The following is an 18,581-nucleotide window of genomic DNA, read 5'->3' on the forward strand; positions in this document are numbered from 1 at the left end:
TGTAACCTGCAGAAGGGGCTTATTTTAACGGGCAGGAAACCTCCTCCATCCCCAGCACTGGCCGGCAGGAGCATCAGATGAGCAGCCTGGTGCTGGGCACAGCCTCCCTTGCCCACATCTGCTGTTTTCCTGCCTTCCTTCTCTCCTTCCCAGTGCCCTCCACCATGCCAGTACCAGGGTTATCTGGCTGGGAAGGAGAAATCCGGCCCTGTGCCTCGGCATGTCACATCCGCTCCTTCTGCTTATTCACTTGCAAAGTGCCCCCCTCCTCACTGTGTCTCTGGGTGGCAGCTGGAGAGTGGCCCGAGATAATCACAGCCTTATTTTTTATTTATTCCTCTTAAATAAAGCCTCCTGTCGCCTGCGGGCAGGTTTTTCTGCTCCTGCGAACAGGGCATGAGAGTGCTGATGGGAGCAGAACCTCGGTGCTGTAGGCAGGTCCCCTAAGCATCCCTCTTGCAGGGGACATAGCTCCAATGCAGGGCCAGTCCCACCGAGCCCAGCAGGAGCATGGGCAGGACCAGCATCCAGGAATGGCATCAAGCAGTCAAGTGATTGCAGGCACAAAATATCCAGGGATGTTGTGTGTTGGGCAGAGAATAGTGGAAAGTGTGTGGTGTGGGCATCCATGGACATGAGGGCATCTGAGCTGGGGGTGAGATGCTCGGCAGAGGTTTGGCTGCTCTGGGTTGGAAGGGATGATGACACTCAGTTGTTCTGAGCTAAACACAGGTTTGGGACTGGTCAGGTCTCATGTGGCACATGGCTGTCAGTGGGCCGCTGAGGATGGAGCGGGGGCTTGGGAGCTGGTACCCGCCATGGGGAGGGACCATGGTCAGGTCAGGTGTGAATTTCAGATGTGATTGATACAGGCACTTGGAAACTTCTGCCCGTAACTCACAGGGTGACGTGCTCCTGAGGCAAGAAAGAACACAGTAAGTTATCTGTTCCTGTTGGAGTTTAATATCTGTGATCTGCCATTAATCATACTGGGACTATAAGATCCTTACTTAGGCCTAATCAGTGTGTAATGGATTATGTACAGGAACTAATAGAAGGTAATTATCTATCTGTGCGAGTTCCAACAACTGTAATTCTGTGATCGGTTCATTCTTGTAGCAGTCTCGCAGGTGCAGTTTGTGAGTGTTGTGCTGCAGGCAGAGGCTCGGTGTGGGGTCAGCAGGGATGCAGGGCTGGTGGCAGGGATGCAGCACGGTGCTGGCACTGCTGTCCCGGTACATCCCGGGTTGTCCTGGGTGCAAGGAGCTGCTGGGCAGCACAGGGCTGGCGTTGGCACTTTTGGGCTGTGCATGGTGGTCCTGCCCCAGCCAAAGCCCTTCTGCCCTGAGCTGCTCCCCTCCCTGAAGCAGGAGATGGAGCGCGGGTTCGGCAGCCGCTCGGCCCCGTCCATCGCCGCACATCCCAGAGGACGTTGCCCCTGCCTCGGCATCACCTCGGGAGCCCCTTGCTCCCTTCCCATGCCCCAGCTCGGCCGCGCAGGCAGCGCAGAGGCAGCTGGCTCCAGTCATCTCCTCCTCCCGCCTGTCCTCGCGCTGGGTTGCGGAGCCATCATCGGGTCTTAGAGGAGGAGGAAACATTCCAGCAATGTCTGTGCAGTCTTAGGGGTGGCTTAAAATCACAATAAATTTGAGACACTTCACATGTCCACTCATTGTTATGGTAATGCGAAGCAGATTGAGTCAAGGCTTGTGGCAAATGGCAGATCCAAGGGCTCCCTAGATGGAACTGAGGATGGAGGGGGAGAGGTGGTGAGGAGCGGAGGGAAGCACCATTGCTGTGATTCTGGTTGGAGCTACAGAGCCAAATCCTCCCAGGGTGACCCTGGCACCTCTTTGCACTGGTGCAGCCCTGACTCAGCCCCAGCCTTTGGTTCTTCCTTCGCTTTTGGGGGCTTTCTTCAGTCTTCTGTAGCTCTGTAACCCAGTGTCACCTTCTGGTGTGCCCAGGACTGCGCCGTCCCTGCTTTGACCTTGCTTTTCTCAGTGTAAAAAGGGAAAAGCAAAGGATAAAAAGGACGAGGGCTGGCCAGGGAGTGCCTTTCTCCTGGGGCTTTGGAAGCATCTCTGAGTCAGGAGCATCGTGCTCCCACACAGAAAGGACCATTTGGAACAGTTTGGGTTGGTTTCGGCCTTTGCGGAGAGTTTCATGCCGCTGCAAAGAAGCAGAAACAAGAATTTGTTTCAGTATAAAACTTGTTTTTTTAAAGAACTGTTGACATGGGATCTTCTGAGAATTTCCATTGTTACTTTGAAATTAACTCGTCTGTTCGAGTCCTTTTTCTGGGAACAGTCTCGACATTTTTGGTTAACAAGGGAAAAAGCAAACCCACTAATCAAACAAAAAGGAAAAAACACCCCCCAAGCCTTTCTGCTTGGGGAAGGAGCTCCCTCCCAGTGACCGCGACACAAGCGCTGCTTTGTTCCCAGCACGGCTCGTGTTGTTCCCAGCCTGCTCCGAGCTGGCCCGGGAGGGGAAGGGGCTGTTTCCTTGTATGAGCTCTGGGACACGGTGGCACCGGGGGTGCAGGAGGGTGTTTGCTGGAGGAGGGGGTCCCCGGAGCGCCGGGTCCCTGCAGCTTTGCCAGGTCAGGGGACAGGGGGGTGGCTGTGGGCAGGAGATGCTTCACGTCTCCATCACCTGCAGGGGAAACCAAGGGATGGTGGCAGCTGAAGTATCAGACCTGTGGGCACAGTGGTGCTGAGGATGGGAATCAGCTTGAAGCGCGGTGCAGATGCCCCAGCGCAGCCCCCTCCTCTCCCCATCAAGGAATCATCTAGGATGGGGAAGACCTTTAAGATCATCAAGTCCTAACCCTAACCCTAACCCCTCCACATGCCAACCGCAGCGCCAGGCTCCAGAGCTGCTCCTGCTGCTGCTTCTCTTCCTTTTGTTTCTGTTTCTCTTCTTTTTTGTTTTCTCCATTCCAAGCAAGCCACCACAGGCTCCTGCAGACGTTCCCCTCAGGATTCTTCTCCCACTTGTCTGCAGCACATTTGTGATGCTGAAACTCCCCTTGCCCCATCCCAGCCTTCTGCGCCTGCTTTCTTTTCTTGGCTCAGCTTCTGGATCGCAGGGGCCGTGCCTGGGCATGCCAGTTCCCATTCAAAGCATTTTCATACCTTTGATTCCACCTTTCCTGGGGCCGGATCCCGGAGGCTGTGCCGACGTGACTCCCTGCCGCGAGATGTGCACGGCTCTGAGGGCTGACGGATGGCGATGGGTTTGGGAGGTAGCAGGGTCAGGCGGGTGATGCTGCCCTGAGGCTCAGGTTCCTGATGCGGTGCTGGGTGTAAGAGGGCAGGATGCTGTGCCTCAGCTGCGCTGGCTGACCTATAGCTCCCCAAATTCAGTGCTGGGTAGATGGTCACAGTGAACTGGGTGCATTTGTGTTGTCAGACAGTGGTCAGCATTAATGCTTCAGACAGCACAAACTATGAGTGTTGCTATAAAAACCCAATCAGCCCTATTGATAGGGTTTGCAAAGTGGAGTCTGTGGGGTTGATGGGAAGCTTCTGGCTGCAGTGGATGTAGAATGAGGCCGATACAGAGCATGTTTGAAAATGCCCCTCTTGGTGATGGGGAATCGCTTCCTCCTTGGCATCAGGAAAAGGCCAATAACTGTCTGGATTATGGAGTGCGGTTTGGCAAAGCCTGGTTTAGCAAGGGCTGGGTGCAGATAGACACATGTTACAGAGCATCTTTGCATTTGTTTGCTTGCTTTGTTTTAATGTGAAACTCAAGCCTCTTCCCTGTGGTTAGATCCTTCCAGCTAAGCAAGTTTTAGCATAAAGAAGCTGCTTAAGGAAGAGAAAGGACGCTGGACATGGTGTAAAGTGAGAGTGACCGCTGTCACCACAGGCGCTTCCCAGCTTCTGACAGGAAAATCACCGGTGCTCTGTCTGCACTTCCCTCCCTTCAGCCTCCTTTCCAGCACAGTTGTTTTCTAAGCCAGCATTGCAGGGTTTATTACTACTGCGGCGTATTTAAATAGAGCCAGAGGTGTACACAGCGCTTCACAAACACGGGGGAAGAAAGGGCCCTTATGGAGAGCAGTTTTGTTATAATTAGATGATTGTAGTAGAAGTCATTACGGCTGGGAGGGGGCAGGAGCTGCGAGGTGAAAGGACCAGTTTGAGCAATTGAGGTCTTTACGTGATCTTCCCACTGGGACTGGGGATGCTGATCTCTAGCAAAGGGGTGAGAGGGGAAGCACCGGCTCTGCCACACCAGGTTAAGGCGTTGCTCCTCAGCTGCAGCTCTTGTGACAACAGGAGGGCTTCTGAAAGGAAAGGCAAAAGCAGTGCAGGACTGGTGCCGCCCGGTAATGCACTGACCCAATTGTGCACTGCTGTGTAAGGGGAGAGAGATTCCTTTCTGACCCTCGTACTCATCAACCCATGCCCTTAAGCATGAGATTTGATTTTCTTTATCTGGCTTTCCATAATCGCAGATGCCGTGTTTGGTACTCCCTGTATCCCACCCCTCGGTAAACAGCATCTGCTGCATTTAACTCAATGGACCTTTTCCTCTGGGAGTTTGATCCTGACTCGTCTCTGGGAAGTGCCTGGAAGGAGGGAGGGAGGGAGACCTGGTCCCACCAACCTCCCAGCACTGGGGGTGTTCCCCTGGTATGTTGGTGCTTGCTGGTTGCTCAGCTGGAGAGGGGCAGTGTCCCCCCACACCGTGGCACATTCTCCCCATTGCCATGGACAGGTTTTATCCCGACCTTCCTAAAATACTTGGAGCTTACTTTGTGTGTAGGTGTTTGTGAGAGTCAGGAGTTCTTGTTGCTGCCTCTGCTGAGTGCTGAGGAGCTGAGCACGCCAAGGCCAGGACTGAGTCCTGCTGCTGGTCTTTGCTTTGATGAAGGCACTGGAGGCTGCACGAGCAGCTCAGTGCGTGGAGGGGCCCATGGTACGTGGGCAGGAGGTGCCCCCCATGCCCTGTTGGGGATAACCTCTGCATTGAGCACGCTGGGGCTGCTTGGGCAGCAGTCACGGGCACGGCTGGTGGCTGCTGCTGCCTGCAGTGGGGTGAGGACCAGGGGCTTGCTGGGGCACGCAGCTATCGCGTGCTGTCACTTGGCACTGGTTGCTTTGGGGCTTTGGTGTTCCTGAAGAGGGCAGAGCGTGCTGGCACAGGGTCTGCTGCCCAGGAGGGACAGAGCCAGGGAGGTCCCTGTGACCATGGGCACGCGGCTGCCTTGGTTTGCCAACCCCACGGGTGCGTGTCGAAGGCTGGATGCTGACCAGCATTGGCAGATAAACCTGCCCTTAGACCTGCACCCTGACCAGGCAGCTCACCCCAAACCAGCAGGAGATGGTTTGTTTTGGCAGAGAGCGGTGGGTGGAAAGTCCGTTTTTAATAGTGCCAGCAGTGAGCGTCACTCAGCTCCATCTCCGTGAGCGCCCATCTGCCCTCCTGCTCCAGCCACTTTGTGTTGAGAAGGGAACCAGAGGGTGCTGCAAACCCAGTGCAGCCCCCATGGCCCCGCACTGAGCCACTGCCTGCTCTGGGCTCCGTCCTGTCCCCTGCCCAGCACCAGGGTCCTGTGGGTGCCCTGTGGGATGGAGTCGGCAGAGTCCGAACTGAAAGAGTTAAAGGCTCTCGCCCGTCCAGGCGGGGAAGTGGAATTAGTCACGGCCTTCAGCAGAGTGCTGGCCAGGTTATAAAGATGACAAACGAGCGCAGATCAATAATGGAGTCAGCGCTTTCTGGGAACGCCAGGCACGAACGGAAAAGTCCATGGACATGGGAGGTGGGCGCCCGGATGAGCTGCCCATGGGCGCAAGGGGATGGCACCGTCCCTCTCTCCTGTCCACCACGGCTGGCTCTCCCCTGGCACCACCGGTGCCATGGCAGGCTGGGGTAGCTCTGCCCATTGGCATTCCCCTGGGATTTGGGGTGCCTTCTGGAGCAGAGCTTGTGTGATGCCGGCTGCTGCTGGGTGCTGGCTCAGCACAGGGCACTGGGATATTGGAGGCTGGGATTGCAGATGGTGCCCTGGGGGAGTTTGGAATCTGATTAATCCTCCGGAGACCGGGAAGCATTTCCACAGCACTGAGGGAGGGTGGAAGCCATGTTTCCTTTTCCAAAGGGACTTGGGCATGTCTGGGAAGGGAACAGCCTTCTAATTAGGTGGCTTGAAAATCTTTACTGTCGTTCGTTACAAATCCATTCTTGTGCCCGTATTGAAAGGACTGCACTGAAAAAATAACATTTATTATTATTATTATTATTATTATTATTATTATTATTATTATTATTAAAGTGTTTAGATCTGATGAGTTTAAGCCCTTCCTGGCCTGGCCATGCTCAGGAGGTGACCCAGCATCCCAGCACTGCCTCTTGCTCCCAGGGTCTCCATAAACCTGCTGGGGACGTCTCGGGGGTTTCAGCAGCGCTTCAGAGGGGAGAGCTTTAAAATGGATGAGAGAAGAGGGGAAATGGGCCGGGGATGTGACTGGGAAGAGGTGGGTGTGATGGTGCCGAGTCCTTGGTGCTGAGCCCTTGCTGGGAGCTGGGTGCTGGCAGGAGGGGACAGTGGCTCCAGAAGCGCAGTGCTGTGTTCAGTGCTTCGGCATTGGTGGCTTTCCCATGTCTGTCATTAATATAAACTTCCTTAATCAGCCTTCCCAATGCCCTGGATCCTGGCTGACCTCCGGGCCCTGGGGCTGGGTGTCCCACTTGCTCCTTTGGGATGTGGTTTCTCTCGGAGGCAGTGCCGGGTGCCTGGAGCTCCCTCGGGAGCCTGGCCCTGTCCCCGCTCCATCCCAGCCACGGATGCTGCGCAGAGCCTCACGGGCGGGTGTGAAAACACAGATGCTGATCTCGCGTTCAGGAATCTCCTTCATGTGTCTGCCACTCTGCCGTGGCTGCGTCCCTCCAGAGCCTGAGGAGGGTGAGCTTCTGCAGGGCAAGTGCAAGGGGTCAGTGGAGGCTGAGGGTGATGGATACCCAGGAAATCCATCATCTGGGAAGCTTGTGCTGCTTGTTTCCAAGGGGTTGTCTCCTTCACCACTTTCCAACTGGAAACAGTGGGGGTCGCGTGGGCAAGCTAATTTTAGACTGGATATAAGGAAGAAATACTTTCCTGTTAGGGTGGTGAGGCACTGGAATGGGTTGCCCAGGGAGGTTGTGAGTGCTCCATCCCTGGCAGTGTTCAAGGCCTGGTTGGATGAAGCCTTGGGTGGGATGGTTTAGTGTGAGGTGTCCCTGCCCATGGTGGGGGGGTTGGAACTGGATGATCTTGAGGTCCTTTCCAACCCTAACTATTCTATGATTCTATGATTCTATGATTCTAAGCTCATCCTCCACCCCCGCCCTCCCCCCCCCCCCCCCCCCCGCTTGACCTACGGTGCCAGTGAGGTCTTGCCATGCTTCAGGCCAGTTCTTTACAGTGCTGCAGGATGCTGAGTGCAGAGCAGAAGCTCCAAACACCTCAGGAACTCAGCAAGCTCCAAAACCCCCCAGCAAAGCAGCCCCAACCATCCCACTGCTCGGAAGGGATGAAGCAAGACTTGGTTGGGAAGGTTTCCCAGCCCCTCGCCGCCGTCCTTCAGCCAAGGCTGCCCTTTGCAGTGAAGAGGCGTGTGGTGCCCTGTTTGGGTGAGATGGACCTCATCTCCCATGGGATGCAGTCAGCACTGTGCCTGCGGCACATCTCAGCGTGTTACGGCATGTCCATGAGGCTGGTGCCGGCAGAGCCGGGCTCTTGCCATGACCGCGGCTGCCGGAGCTGCTCTGGAGCAATGATGCAAGCAAGGTCCTGCCTCAGGTCCCTGCTGGGGCCGAGAGCTCTGCCCCGTGTCCCCGAGCAGGCAGTGGCACGGCTCCAGCCCCACACCGATGGCATGGCTTCAAGTAAGAGTTAATCAGGCGAGCACTGCAGGTGCATTCCTCTCTCTATGGACACGCTGCTGTGTACTCGGTTGTCGTGCTCTCGCCCAAAGCTGCTGCACCAAATGTTTTGCAACAAAAACCCCAAACCACATGAAAGCCATCGAGTTTCATGTTTCATTATAACCCCAAATTCAGGTTTGCCAAGAGTTTCAGCCATTTCACAAACCTTTCCCATGAACGGGCAGCGAAGGCTGGTGTTGAACCTGGTTTTGATGAAAACCCAGGTGCGATTCAGTTGCTTTTGAGCAACTTCTGAGGCTTGTGCAAAGTTGGAAAGCTTTTGAGAGGAAGAAAGGAACTCAAAGCATGTCGGAGGTGGTGGCAGCCTTTGCAGGGAGCCCTGGGCCCTCAGGCTGTAATTCCTTGGGGACCCGGGACTTGGAACCCGGGCATGGTTGCCAGCCCGGCATGCCTGGCACGCAGGGATGCTCTGTGTGGTGCTTTGAGGCCATTTGGCAGCATCATCATCAAGCCGGCCATTCTGATTCCGTGAGTGCTGCTCTGAGCGCAGGGTCCTTGTGGCAGCATCTCCTGGTGTTCGCCACTCCTGGGGCTGCTTGGCTTGGGGCAGGGGCGAGCCCGGGCTTTGCTCTCGGCTTTGCTTTAGGAATAACTCAGCGGTGCACAAGAAGCTCCCAGGCCAAACCCAGGTAGGACACCGGTGGGGAGGGGGCTCGTCCCGAGGCACGGTCCTGCCCCGGCGGAGGCGGGCTGTGACAGCCACACGCGGCCGCTTTCGGCAGCGCCGGTTTCCCTTTCTCCAGCAATTTCCTGAAGTAACGTTGGGAAATGGGAAAACGTTGAACTTTTGAACCCCCCGGAGGACACCGTGCAGGGGGGCGGGGGGGACGCAGCCGCTGCTGCCCGCCGTTTACTTTGGCTGCGGGGCCGCGGGATGCAGGGGGCTGCGGAGCCGGCGCTGCCCCGTGTTAATGAATGGCTTTCTCGCCGGTGGGTCGCGGAGCCGAGGGAGCCAGAGGAAGTTTGCTTTTGCTCGGGAGAGAAGGGGAGTGCCTGGGCTGGGTGCGAGGGCAGGGGCTGACACCGGGTGATGGATGGGGCCGGGCTCGGGGTGCGGGCAGCTCGCGCCGGTGAGGAGCAGAGGAGGGGAAGGGGGATCCGCTGTGCCTGGAAAGTGCTTTTCCCTCTGATGAACTTGAGAGCGAATAAATCACTGCCAGGCTGCAGCTGCGGAGCATGTGATGCGCCGAATCCCTGCTCCTTTGGCCATCATCCTCCCTCCGCACCTCTTAAAGGCACAGCCGGTGGCCGGGGATGGGAATGGAGGGTCAGGGCTGGGCTGGGGGAGCCTCAGGGATGTGGCTGCCGGTCCCTGGGTGCAAGGAGCTCCTGCAGCACTCTCCAGGATGCGGCACCGTCTCTGGTGCCAAGCTCTCTGTGCTGCCAGGCTCTCCGTGGTTCAACGCTCTCGGTGGTGCCAAGTTTTCCCTTGTTGGAGCTCTCCATAGCACATCATGTGAAGTTTTCCATAGCACAAAGGTCTCTGCAGCATGAAGCCCTCACTGGTGTGATGCTCCCAGTGTGGGCTTCTCCTCTGCTGCCCGTGGTCCCTGTACCAACAGGAGCAAGGTGCTCCCGGGGATGTGATCTCCCACAGGGTGCCTTGGGCGCAGGGTGGGTGCCTGGTGGCAGCTCCTGCTCTCTGTGCAGTGGTGCCTCTGCTGCGCTTTGCCCTGCTGGGCTCACCCAGGGCCACCACCCCAGCCCCATCCCACTGCTGCCCCATCACACCATCGAGCCCCTCTTCCTCGCTCTTGCTCTCTCAAGCAGCGGTGGAACAGGAGGGAATCCAGCACTGCGACTTCTGCCCATTGCTGCTGGCACCAGGAGGGGAGGGAGCTGCGTGGAGCACAACAGTCAAAGATTACTGAAGATCCACTAGATCCAGGGTTCCGTGCAGGAATGCCGGAGGACATGGGGTGATGGGGAGGGCGCTGCTGCTCCGGCCGCGTTTCGCAACCCCGTGCAGTGATGCTGGGCTCGGGCTGGAGCGGGGCCTTGGGAGGGGATGTCCCCGTGGAGCCCAGTAAGGATCTGGCCCAGGCTGAGCAAGAACTGAAGTGTTGTGCAAACCCCTTGGGGCTGGAGGCGGGCGCTGGTGGGGGCTCAGCAGGACCAGTGTCAGCCCCCCCGGGTGGTTTGCTGGGAAGTGAGCTCGGAGCACACCCCGGCAGTTTAAGTTGCTGTTTATTTCCTAAGTGCTGCTGGAGCAGGGAAGTCAGGCATGGAAAAAAACGCAGAGCCGCTCTGTGATTTACGTGGTAAAGGAGATAAGTGGGGATTTAAAGAGAAGGGAATATATAATTGAGACGAACGTGTAATATGAGCAGGGATCCAAACAGAGAGATCGTAATCAGAGCGTTGGGAGAAGCTGAGGTTTATTAATGAAACGTCTCATCTATTTGTCAGCTGAGCAGGAGCAGCCTTTCCCAGCAGCTGGGGGCGGAGGGGGATTGCTCTCGGTGTTCCCGGTGTTCCCGCTGCCACCGCAGGGATCGAGGCTGCCATCTTCCTGCAGAGGTGGATGATGCTGAAACCAGAGAAGGGTTAGAGGGGAAAGAGAAAGCTTTGGAAGCTGGACCTTGCCGTTTTCCTGTTGTAATCTGCTGTAGATGCCTGGAGCTGGCAGAGCCCTGCAGTGATGCTGATAACTGCCTGAGCAAGGGCTCAGTGGAGCCTTCCTTAAAGCCCTTCTCCTCCCTGTTCCTCTGCCCAGCTCTTTGCCCTTGGGTTCGGTGACTTGTGTTCTCCTCTAGGAAGGGACAGCAGATACTTGGTGGATACTCTGGGATACGCAGATACAGCTGGGAGCAAATGTGTGGCCTTGGGCTCAGCCTCCTCTGCTGGGTTCAACGGGGGCTTCTCCACAGCTCCAACCTGCTTATGGGTGTGAAGAGCTCCTGTCCCACTCCTTTCTCACCCTGGCACTCGCTGCGTCCCCCTTGCTGCTCTCCCTGATGGCTGCCCTGCGGTCGGTTGGTACCTGTGTGCCTGGGGGGTTGCTGTGCGGTCTGGTGGATCTGCTCCCCAGGTGATGCATGGCGCGGGGCATTGCTCACCAAGCGCCTGCTCTCCGGGTGACACCAGGAGAGATGCGATCGCCCTGTGTCATCCTCCACTCACTCACTTTCAGCCCTGCCCCAGCATTGCCATTGGGGGTCCTCAGCTGCGAGGATGATGCTGGTGGTGTCCAAGGGGTTAACACGAACAGGCTGTGAGTGGACATGAAACGAGCATTTTTGTAGGGTCCTTCCCCTTCCCAGGCCCTGGCAGTTATCTGTGAGCTGACAGAATGCCTGCAGCAGAGACCCGCTGGACATTGACCCGTCCGTGCCGAGCTCAATTAGCCCAGGCTGTATCTGATTGGACTTGGTGCAGCCTCATTAGCTTTGGACTCAAACCAGAAACTTAAACCCAAAGGCAGCTTTCAGGCAGACCTGCCTTTGTGCAGCCTGCCCGGGCAGGGGGAGCCTCTCCCAAGCCTCTTCCCTGCTCCAGGAATGGGGATCAAGCCCTCATCACGTACTGCCCATCCCTTCGGCCATGCAACCCTTTGGAGCGATGTGGGCCGGTGGTTGCTCTCAACACTGACCACAGATGAGAGCAGAATCACAACTGGGCAGTGTGAGGAGCTGTCACTTCTGCGCCTCTTGTCCATCCCGTAATTAGCAAAACCTCATCACCCTCCCCTCCGACCCCGTGGGGCAGCAGCGCTGGTTCAGGGCTCCCTTTTGCCAGAGCTCTTGGCCCTGCTTCATTGTGCTCTTTTGGCTGCTTCTTTTCATGCTTTGGAGAGGAGCATTTCGGGGCTTGGCAGCAGCTCCCCCAGGAGAGGAACCTGCTTAGCTCCAGGTCTGAGCCCCATCTCCTGTCCATGCCCCAGCCCAGTGTGCTGGGAGCAGTGTGTGATCCGGGTTCACTGCTGGGCTCATTGCATGCCACGAGTGCAGCGCATCACTGCGAGAACCTCGACCTGAGAGGAAACTTCTCTTTCTGCTAGGGCGAGCCTGATGCTTTTGGGTTTCCCGTGTGTCTCGCTGGATCCTGCTTGGTTGTTCATAGCTCAGAGCGTAGCACCCCCTCAAGGGCAATCAGATCACTTCCCATTTGCCCACAAGCCCATAAAACTGCAATTGAATGTAATTAAAAGGCCATAATGAGCTTCAGCAGCCTGCGGGGTCACTGCGCGTGGGCTCTCAGAGAGCTCTTTTCGGGGAGTGGGATGGAGTGAGGAAGGTCAGCGCCGGCCGGGGGCGAGGAGCTCGGGGCAGAGCTCCTGGGGCAGGATGGGCAGGCATGAGGAAGCACCTGGGTACCACCTCCACCATGTGCCCATGTGGGTGATGCCCATTGGGAAAGGCTGGAGGAACCCCAGGGTGCAGCCCTTCGCCTTTGCAGAACCGAGGGAGCATCTTCCCCTCTGTTGGCATCTTTTGTTGCAGTTCTGGCTTCCTGGATGCTCTTCAGCACCAGGAGGTACAAGTTCCCTCTGGGCATGGCCTGGTTTGCTCCTGGCTGTGACTGGGGAGGGTTTGTCACAGGGGACATTGGCATGGATGGCTCAGTCCTTGTGCTGTGGTAGTGAGGTCTGAGCCCCCCAAACCTTCCTTTTGGGGTGCGTGGGGACAACCCAAAAGGAGACAGGAGAAGGGGGGAAGGTTTTTAGCTCAAAGAGGGGAGATTGAGATAAAAGGAAGAAATTGTTTATGATGAGGGTGCTGAGGCGCTGGCACAGGGCGCCCAGAGAAGCTGTGGCTGCCCCATCCCTGGCAGTGCTCAAGGCCAGGTTGGACACAGGGGCTTGGAGCAAGCTGCTCCAGTGGAAGGGGTCCCTGCCATGGCAGGGGTTGGAGCTGGAGGAGCTTTAAGGTCCCTTAACCCAAACCAGGCTGGGGTTCCATGATCCCCACGATCACCCGGGGCTGGGCTGGGGGCAGCGCCTGCCGGGGGGGGGCACAGGGAGCTCGGGGCTGCAATGCCCGGAGCCGAGAGGAGCCGCGCCGAGCCCGGCGCACACTGCCCCCATTATTGCCTGATCCTGCCGCGGTTCCCAGCCAGTAAATTAGGGGCAGTGGCTGCGGCGCTGACAGCAGAACAGAGCACATTGTGAGAGCAGGGACAGCGCCGGCCCTTGAGGGATGAAATCCGAGCCTGTAATTTCTCAGGACTGTTGTGACATCTTTGCACAAGCGTGTGATTGAGTCACATTTGCTTTATCAGCAGAACCCTTGTTTGCTGGGTGCGCCCTCCCCCTCCGCTGCCCGGAGCCCAGCCTTTCCCTGCTCTCCAGGGCTCCTCACACTTCCCGTGTCACCCTCTTGCTCACGCTTCCTGCTTTTCCCTTCTCCACCACAGCTCCTGCCAGGGGACCCCGGGGCTGCCCCGGCTGCTGGGGAGAGGCAAAGGGAACCGGGGTGTGGGTACCCTCGTGGATGGGGAGGTGGCTGGCGATGGCTCCGTGCAGGGAGGAAGCCGCAGGGATGGAGGAAGAGGCGTTCGGGAGCGTTTCCTCCAGTGACATGGCGGCTTCTGGAAAATTCCTCCTCGGAGTCCTTCCCCCTCGGAGACGGGAGCAGTTCCCACAGCTTCCGGCTCTGCCCCTGGCTGCAGCAGTGAGCTCTGCCTGCACAGGGCTCCTAGCAGGCTGCAGGGGGGGGTTAAAGGCAAGAAAGGCCAAAATGAGCCCCTGTGCTGGAGCTGGGCATGCTCCAGAGTGGGGTCTGTGCCCCTCTGCACCCTCGTGGCCGCAGTGGGGCTGCTCCCCCATCCATGCTGGCTTGGTGGGGGTCACCAGATCTCTCTCTGGGCACCCAGGCTCCACTGTGAGATTGGGGTGTGGGGCAGCAGCCTGTTGATGGCCTTCAAGGGGCCGGGCGGCAGCGCCAGAGGGATGCTGCTGCATCTCCTCCAGCCAAGGGAAGCCCCTGGACCAGGACCCCGGGCTGGAGGCCCTGGGATGCGCTGTGCCCCTCGCTGGGTTTGGGGCGGCCGCGCCAAGGGTTCCATTGGGGGGGAGCTGGGGCGAGGAGCTGAGTGGCTTTGAGGTTTCGGCTTGGTCAGAGTGAAACCCGCAGGGAGGAGGAACCCGGGGCGCCGGGAGCCACCAAACCCCAGTTCCCACCACTGGTGCGGGGCTGGAGCACTGCGGAGCCGCCAGCGCTGCCCGGGAGCGTGCTGAGCACAGTGAGGAACCCCCAGCGCTCAGGTTCCTGAGGAGAGGCTGCACGTGGTGGCTTCTGGGTGCCTGCAAAAGGCACAGTGCTGGGGGTGTCCCCTTTGCGGACCTCGGGGGGCTCAGAGGGACGTCCTCGGGTTTGTCTCTGTAGGGACTCCAGGGATGTAAAAAGAGGCACAAGTCAAGTTACTCTGGGGTGAAATCGTGGTTACTCAGGACCAACACGCTTGGTGGTCCAGTGCTTCTGCACCCTCTTGCCTATAGGTGTGGCAGCAATGCTCAGAGGGATGTGTGGATGTATGGATAACATAGAGCTGCATCTTCTGACATCTTCTGTGGCATCTTGGGGTGCCCATTTGCAGTGATGGAGGGCCTGGTGGCTTAATGGGCTCCCTTCCCACTCCTTGGTGGGCATAGTGCTGTAAATGCAGTTTGATGTGCTGGAGGTGCAGGGTGGTGGTGTTTCTTGTCTGGTTTCTGGGGCAACAGCCAGGCTGCACCATGCGGGTTGTCTCCCCATGTTGTGCACTCTCAGGTCCACGGCAGCAGCCAGCATTGGCAGGGGCAGAGTCAGTTCTTGCTTCATCTTTGCTTCAGTTCTCAGCTGTGCTGGTATAAATTGAGAGCAAACTTACTCAAGATTGTAGGCCAGGGGCTATTTAAATCCATCCGCTGTAAACATACTCTGTGTTCTCTTAGGTTTTGATCAGGGACAAAAGTGAGGACCTGACCTCTTGTGGTCGCTGTGTTACCCTGGGTATTTTCACATGAAACCTACGGGCAAACCCTCGTGTCCTGCCCCGCTTTGGTGCCTGCCTGTGGCTCTCAGCATCCCACTTTGCGTGCAGGCTGTTGACCACTGGTGCCTGGGTTTGCTGTGCTGCCCGCACAGGGACAGTGAGAGGAGGGGAGGAATCCTCCATCATGTCAGGATCCTCGGATGGATGCACACGAAGAGATTTCTGCACCACTTTTGGGGAATGGGAGCAAATGGACAGCGTGGTTTTGACTGCCGGGTTTGTTCTGGGTCGCACCGCCCGCAGGGGCACCGATGGAGCAGCTCTCAGTGCTCTCGGTGCTCTCAGCTCTGAGCGTGCATCTTCTCCACGCAGATTCCCATGCATTTGGGTGTCAGTTTTGAACATGGTCAGCACCAAAGTGACACTTGGCAGCGCAGGAGGAGGAGAAGGACGTTGCCAAAAGCCTGAGCTCAGCTGCTGCTCCCGGTTCCAGCCCTGCAGCACTGCACAGCCCGAGCACGAGGCTGCTGAAGGAAGGGAGCGGCCACCCAAATTTAGCATTTCCTGCTGTTTAATACTCAGAATTGATCTGCTTTCTGATTAGGGAGGAAGAGGTGCTGGGGGGAAGCGGAAACGGGGGTGAGAGAGCAGCTTTCCAAAGCCTGGCTGGTGTCGGTCCCTACACCCCTTGTAGCCATGGGGTCCCTGCAGCCCCTCTGCTCCCACTCAGACAGGCTGTGGGGCTGTGTCTGGGCCCGTGACCCTCCTCACCTGCAGAGGAGCGCGGCTCCAGCAGTATCTGTGTGTGCCCTGGGATGTGTTGAGTTTAAGGTCCCCTCTCCCAGGAGCTGCCCAGCAAACTCCTGGCTGTGTGAGGAAGGGTTTTCCAGCAGAGCGAGGTCACTGGAGCTTTACTGGCAAAGCCTCTTACACGTAAGTGAAGATTATGCCGGGGAGAGCTTATGCTGGTACAGTTTATTCTGGTACAAATGAGCTATCCTGGGAAAAAAGCACCTCTGCGCTGTTGTGATTGTTTCTGCCCCGGGACATTTTGTGGTCTAGAAATGTTAAAATCACAGCCCATGATAATGCTGCTGCGTCAGCTTGAAGGTTCCCATCCTGTGATTCTGTGATCCAGACGTGGAGGTTTGCTGGTCCAAACAGGAACTTTCTGCCCCAGGAGTGCCAAGGGGATGGAAAAGAGCAGTGAAGCTGCTCAAGGCCATTTGGTGCTTGTCTGCACTGGCTCAGTGGCAGCCAGATGAGGATGGGGACTAAAGTTTTATGAAGACATTTTCTTCCCTTACTGAGAATTAATAATAGCACAAGAGCTCTGTCTGTCAGGAGGCAGGAGAGGGGGAAAATACAAGTAAGGTTGAGCCAGCAGTTGAGATGCTGCCTGGGTCTTGCAATAGCCAGGATCTATTCCCAGCTTTGGCTCCAGTTTCCTGCCTGACCTTGGTGAAGGTCACATAAGCCTGAGCCCTGCTTGCTCTGTGTCTGGGGCTGTTGTGTTGTCAGGGCATTGCTCCCTCTGTACCTCAGTTTCTCCAATGGATGATGGATCCAAAGGGGAGCTTGCAGAGACAGGGATCTGCAAGGGGGCAGGGCAGCAATGAGCACCATGCCAGAAAAACAGGACCAGGCTCCTTATCTTGAGACCAGATCCAAACCCAGTGGCTCCAGTCTCCGTGCGGTGTATCCAGCTGAGGCGGGTTCTCTGCTGCGGAACACGCTCCATCGCTGCACATGGATCATGAGGCCCAGGCCAAAATGCCATATTCTTTGGGAAAAATCCACACCCCCCCAGTTCTGTGGCTCACGGGTTCGTAGTTTAGAGAAGGGAAAAAGAGCTCCACTGCGAGTTCCTGAGCTGCTGAGGAGCTCTCGTTGCCATCGCCCAACTGCCGTGGGGCATCGCACAAGATATATAGAGGTCGTTGTGTTTAAACAAAGGACACAGAGAAAATAGCTGCAATTTATGGGTGTGACACGAGGGGAAATGCTTGGAGAAGGGTTTTGTTTTTAGAAACAGGCACGGAGTTTATTTTGGTCAGGAGATAGTCACAACCCCCCGACACGGACAGTCTCGCACTGCTTGAGCTGCAGACGTGCTCGCAAAATACCTCCCATCTGCAGCAGTGCGAGCGATATCCATCAGTTTGGGGGTTGTTTGTTTCTATGGGGATATTCCATCAATTGAGGCTTCTTTCCTTTTGTAATTCATTGTTTTCTAGTGCTTCTTAGCATTCAAGGTCCTCGGGGATGCTTGTGATGAGTGAGGAGTGTGGACTTGGCTGGCCAGGGTGGACAGAGCTTGGAGCAACCTGCTCTAGTGGAAGGTGTCCCTGCCTGTGACAGGGGGTTGGGGCTGGATGAGCTTTAAGGTCCCTTCCAAACTGTTCTTTGATTCTGTGATTCTATGACTTATACCCAGCTCTGATCCCCTTCTCTCCACCTCAAGTCATTACTTTCCCCAAGTGCATCTTCCCACTGGAGCATCCCAGGCGCTGGCAGCGTCTGTGTGGAATTGCCTCAGGTGGAATCTTGATTTTCCCATGGAAAAGAAGACCCGAATCTTTTCCCCTGGTTGCAGTCATTTGAAGGTGAATGTTTCCCTTTGCTGCTCCTCGCACAGCAATGGGAATTGCTGTGCAATTTGGGCTGCGGAGGAGGAAGCGTTTGGATGAGGAGTGCAAACATCCCTGTGTCCAAGGGGTTGCTTTGAACCGGGCTTTGCGTCACGGTGCTCTGAAGGAGTTCAGGTCTGGTTCAGGTTTCAGAGCGGTTGGCCAAGGGTTGGGGTGAGAACACACCCAGATGTGTCCGTGCCTGCACACGCTTCTCCCCGACGGGCCTGTGCAGTGCAGGGTTAGCGCTCCTCTCGCCTCCTTCCTGGCTCGTGTTGCTGCCTGAGCTATTTGCTCCAGACCAGCCCTACCTCACACCCAGTTCCTCGCTGGATGCCGGGACTGCGTCTGTGGGAAGTGTAAACAGGATGGGTGAGGGGAGGCGCGGAGTGCCTGGGACTGGGAGCTCCTGCGGTCCCAAGGGATGAGTGTTTCAGGACCCAGGAGGTGGGCATTTTGGTACCCAGGAGATGGGTGTTTTGGTACCCAGGAGATGGGTGTTTTGGTACCCAGGGGATGGGTATTTTGGTACCCAGGAGATGGGTATTTTGGTACCCATGAGATGGGTGTTTTGGTACCCAGGGTATGGGTGTTTTGGTACCCAGGAGATGGGTATTTTGGTACCCAGGGTATGGGTGTTTTGGTACCCAGGGGATGGGTGTTTTGGTACCCAAGAGATGGGTGTTTTGGTACCCAGGGATGGGTATGTTGGTACCCAGGGATGGGTATGTTGGTAGCCAGGAGATGGGTGTTTTGGTACCCAGGGATGGGTATTTCAGGAGAGGCACCGGCCCTGCACGTGGCTTTGCTTTCTGATGTGCTTGAGTAGGCACGGGCCGGTCGCCAGTAACCTGCCTGTGACCTCTCCTGCCTTATTCAGGATCTTTTAAAGGAAGGACTGTGCTTTGCTGCCTTCCCTTTGCCGGCAGGTCAAGTGCCTGTTTCCCCTGGCCAGGGGATCCAACGCGTCCTTGGAAGGTGTCCGTGCATCCATCCATCCCCTTGGCTAATGAGTTTCTGGGGGTCCTTCGGAGAAGTGCTGGCAGGACCCCCATTCCCACAGGCCACGTCCTAGCTGGCTGGAGCACGGTG

General features: G+C 56.9%; 1 protein-coding gene across 2 annotated transcripts in view; it reads left to right on the forward strand.

Annotated features, from left to right (window-relative positions):
• The window catches only part of RXRA (retinoid X receptor alpha), a 91,467-nt gene that overhangs the window by 38,083 nt on the left and 34,803 nt on the right, over nucleotides 1–18,581 (forward strand). The gene's annotated exons all lie outside the window — the stretch shown is intronic.

Source organism: Lathamus discolor, chromosome 15 (genome assembly GCF_037157495.1).
Source record: "Lathamus discolor isolate bLatDis1 chromosome 15, bLatDis1.hap1, whole genome shotgun sequence".
Taxonomy (NCBI): Eukaryota; Metazoa; Chordata; class Aves; order Psittaciformes; family Psittacidae; genus Lathamus; species Lathamus discolor.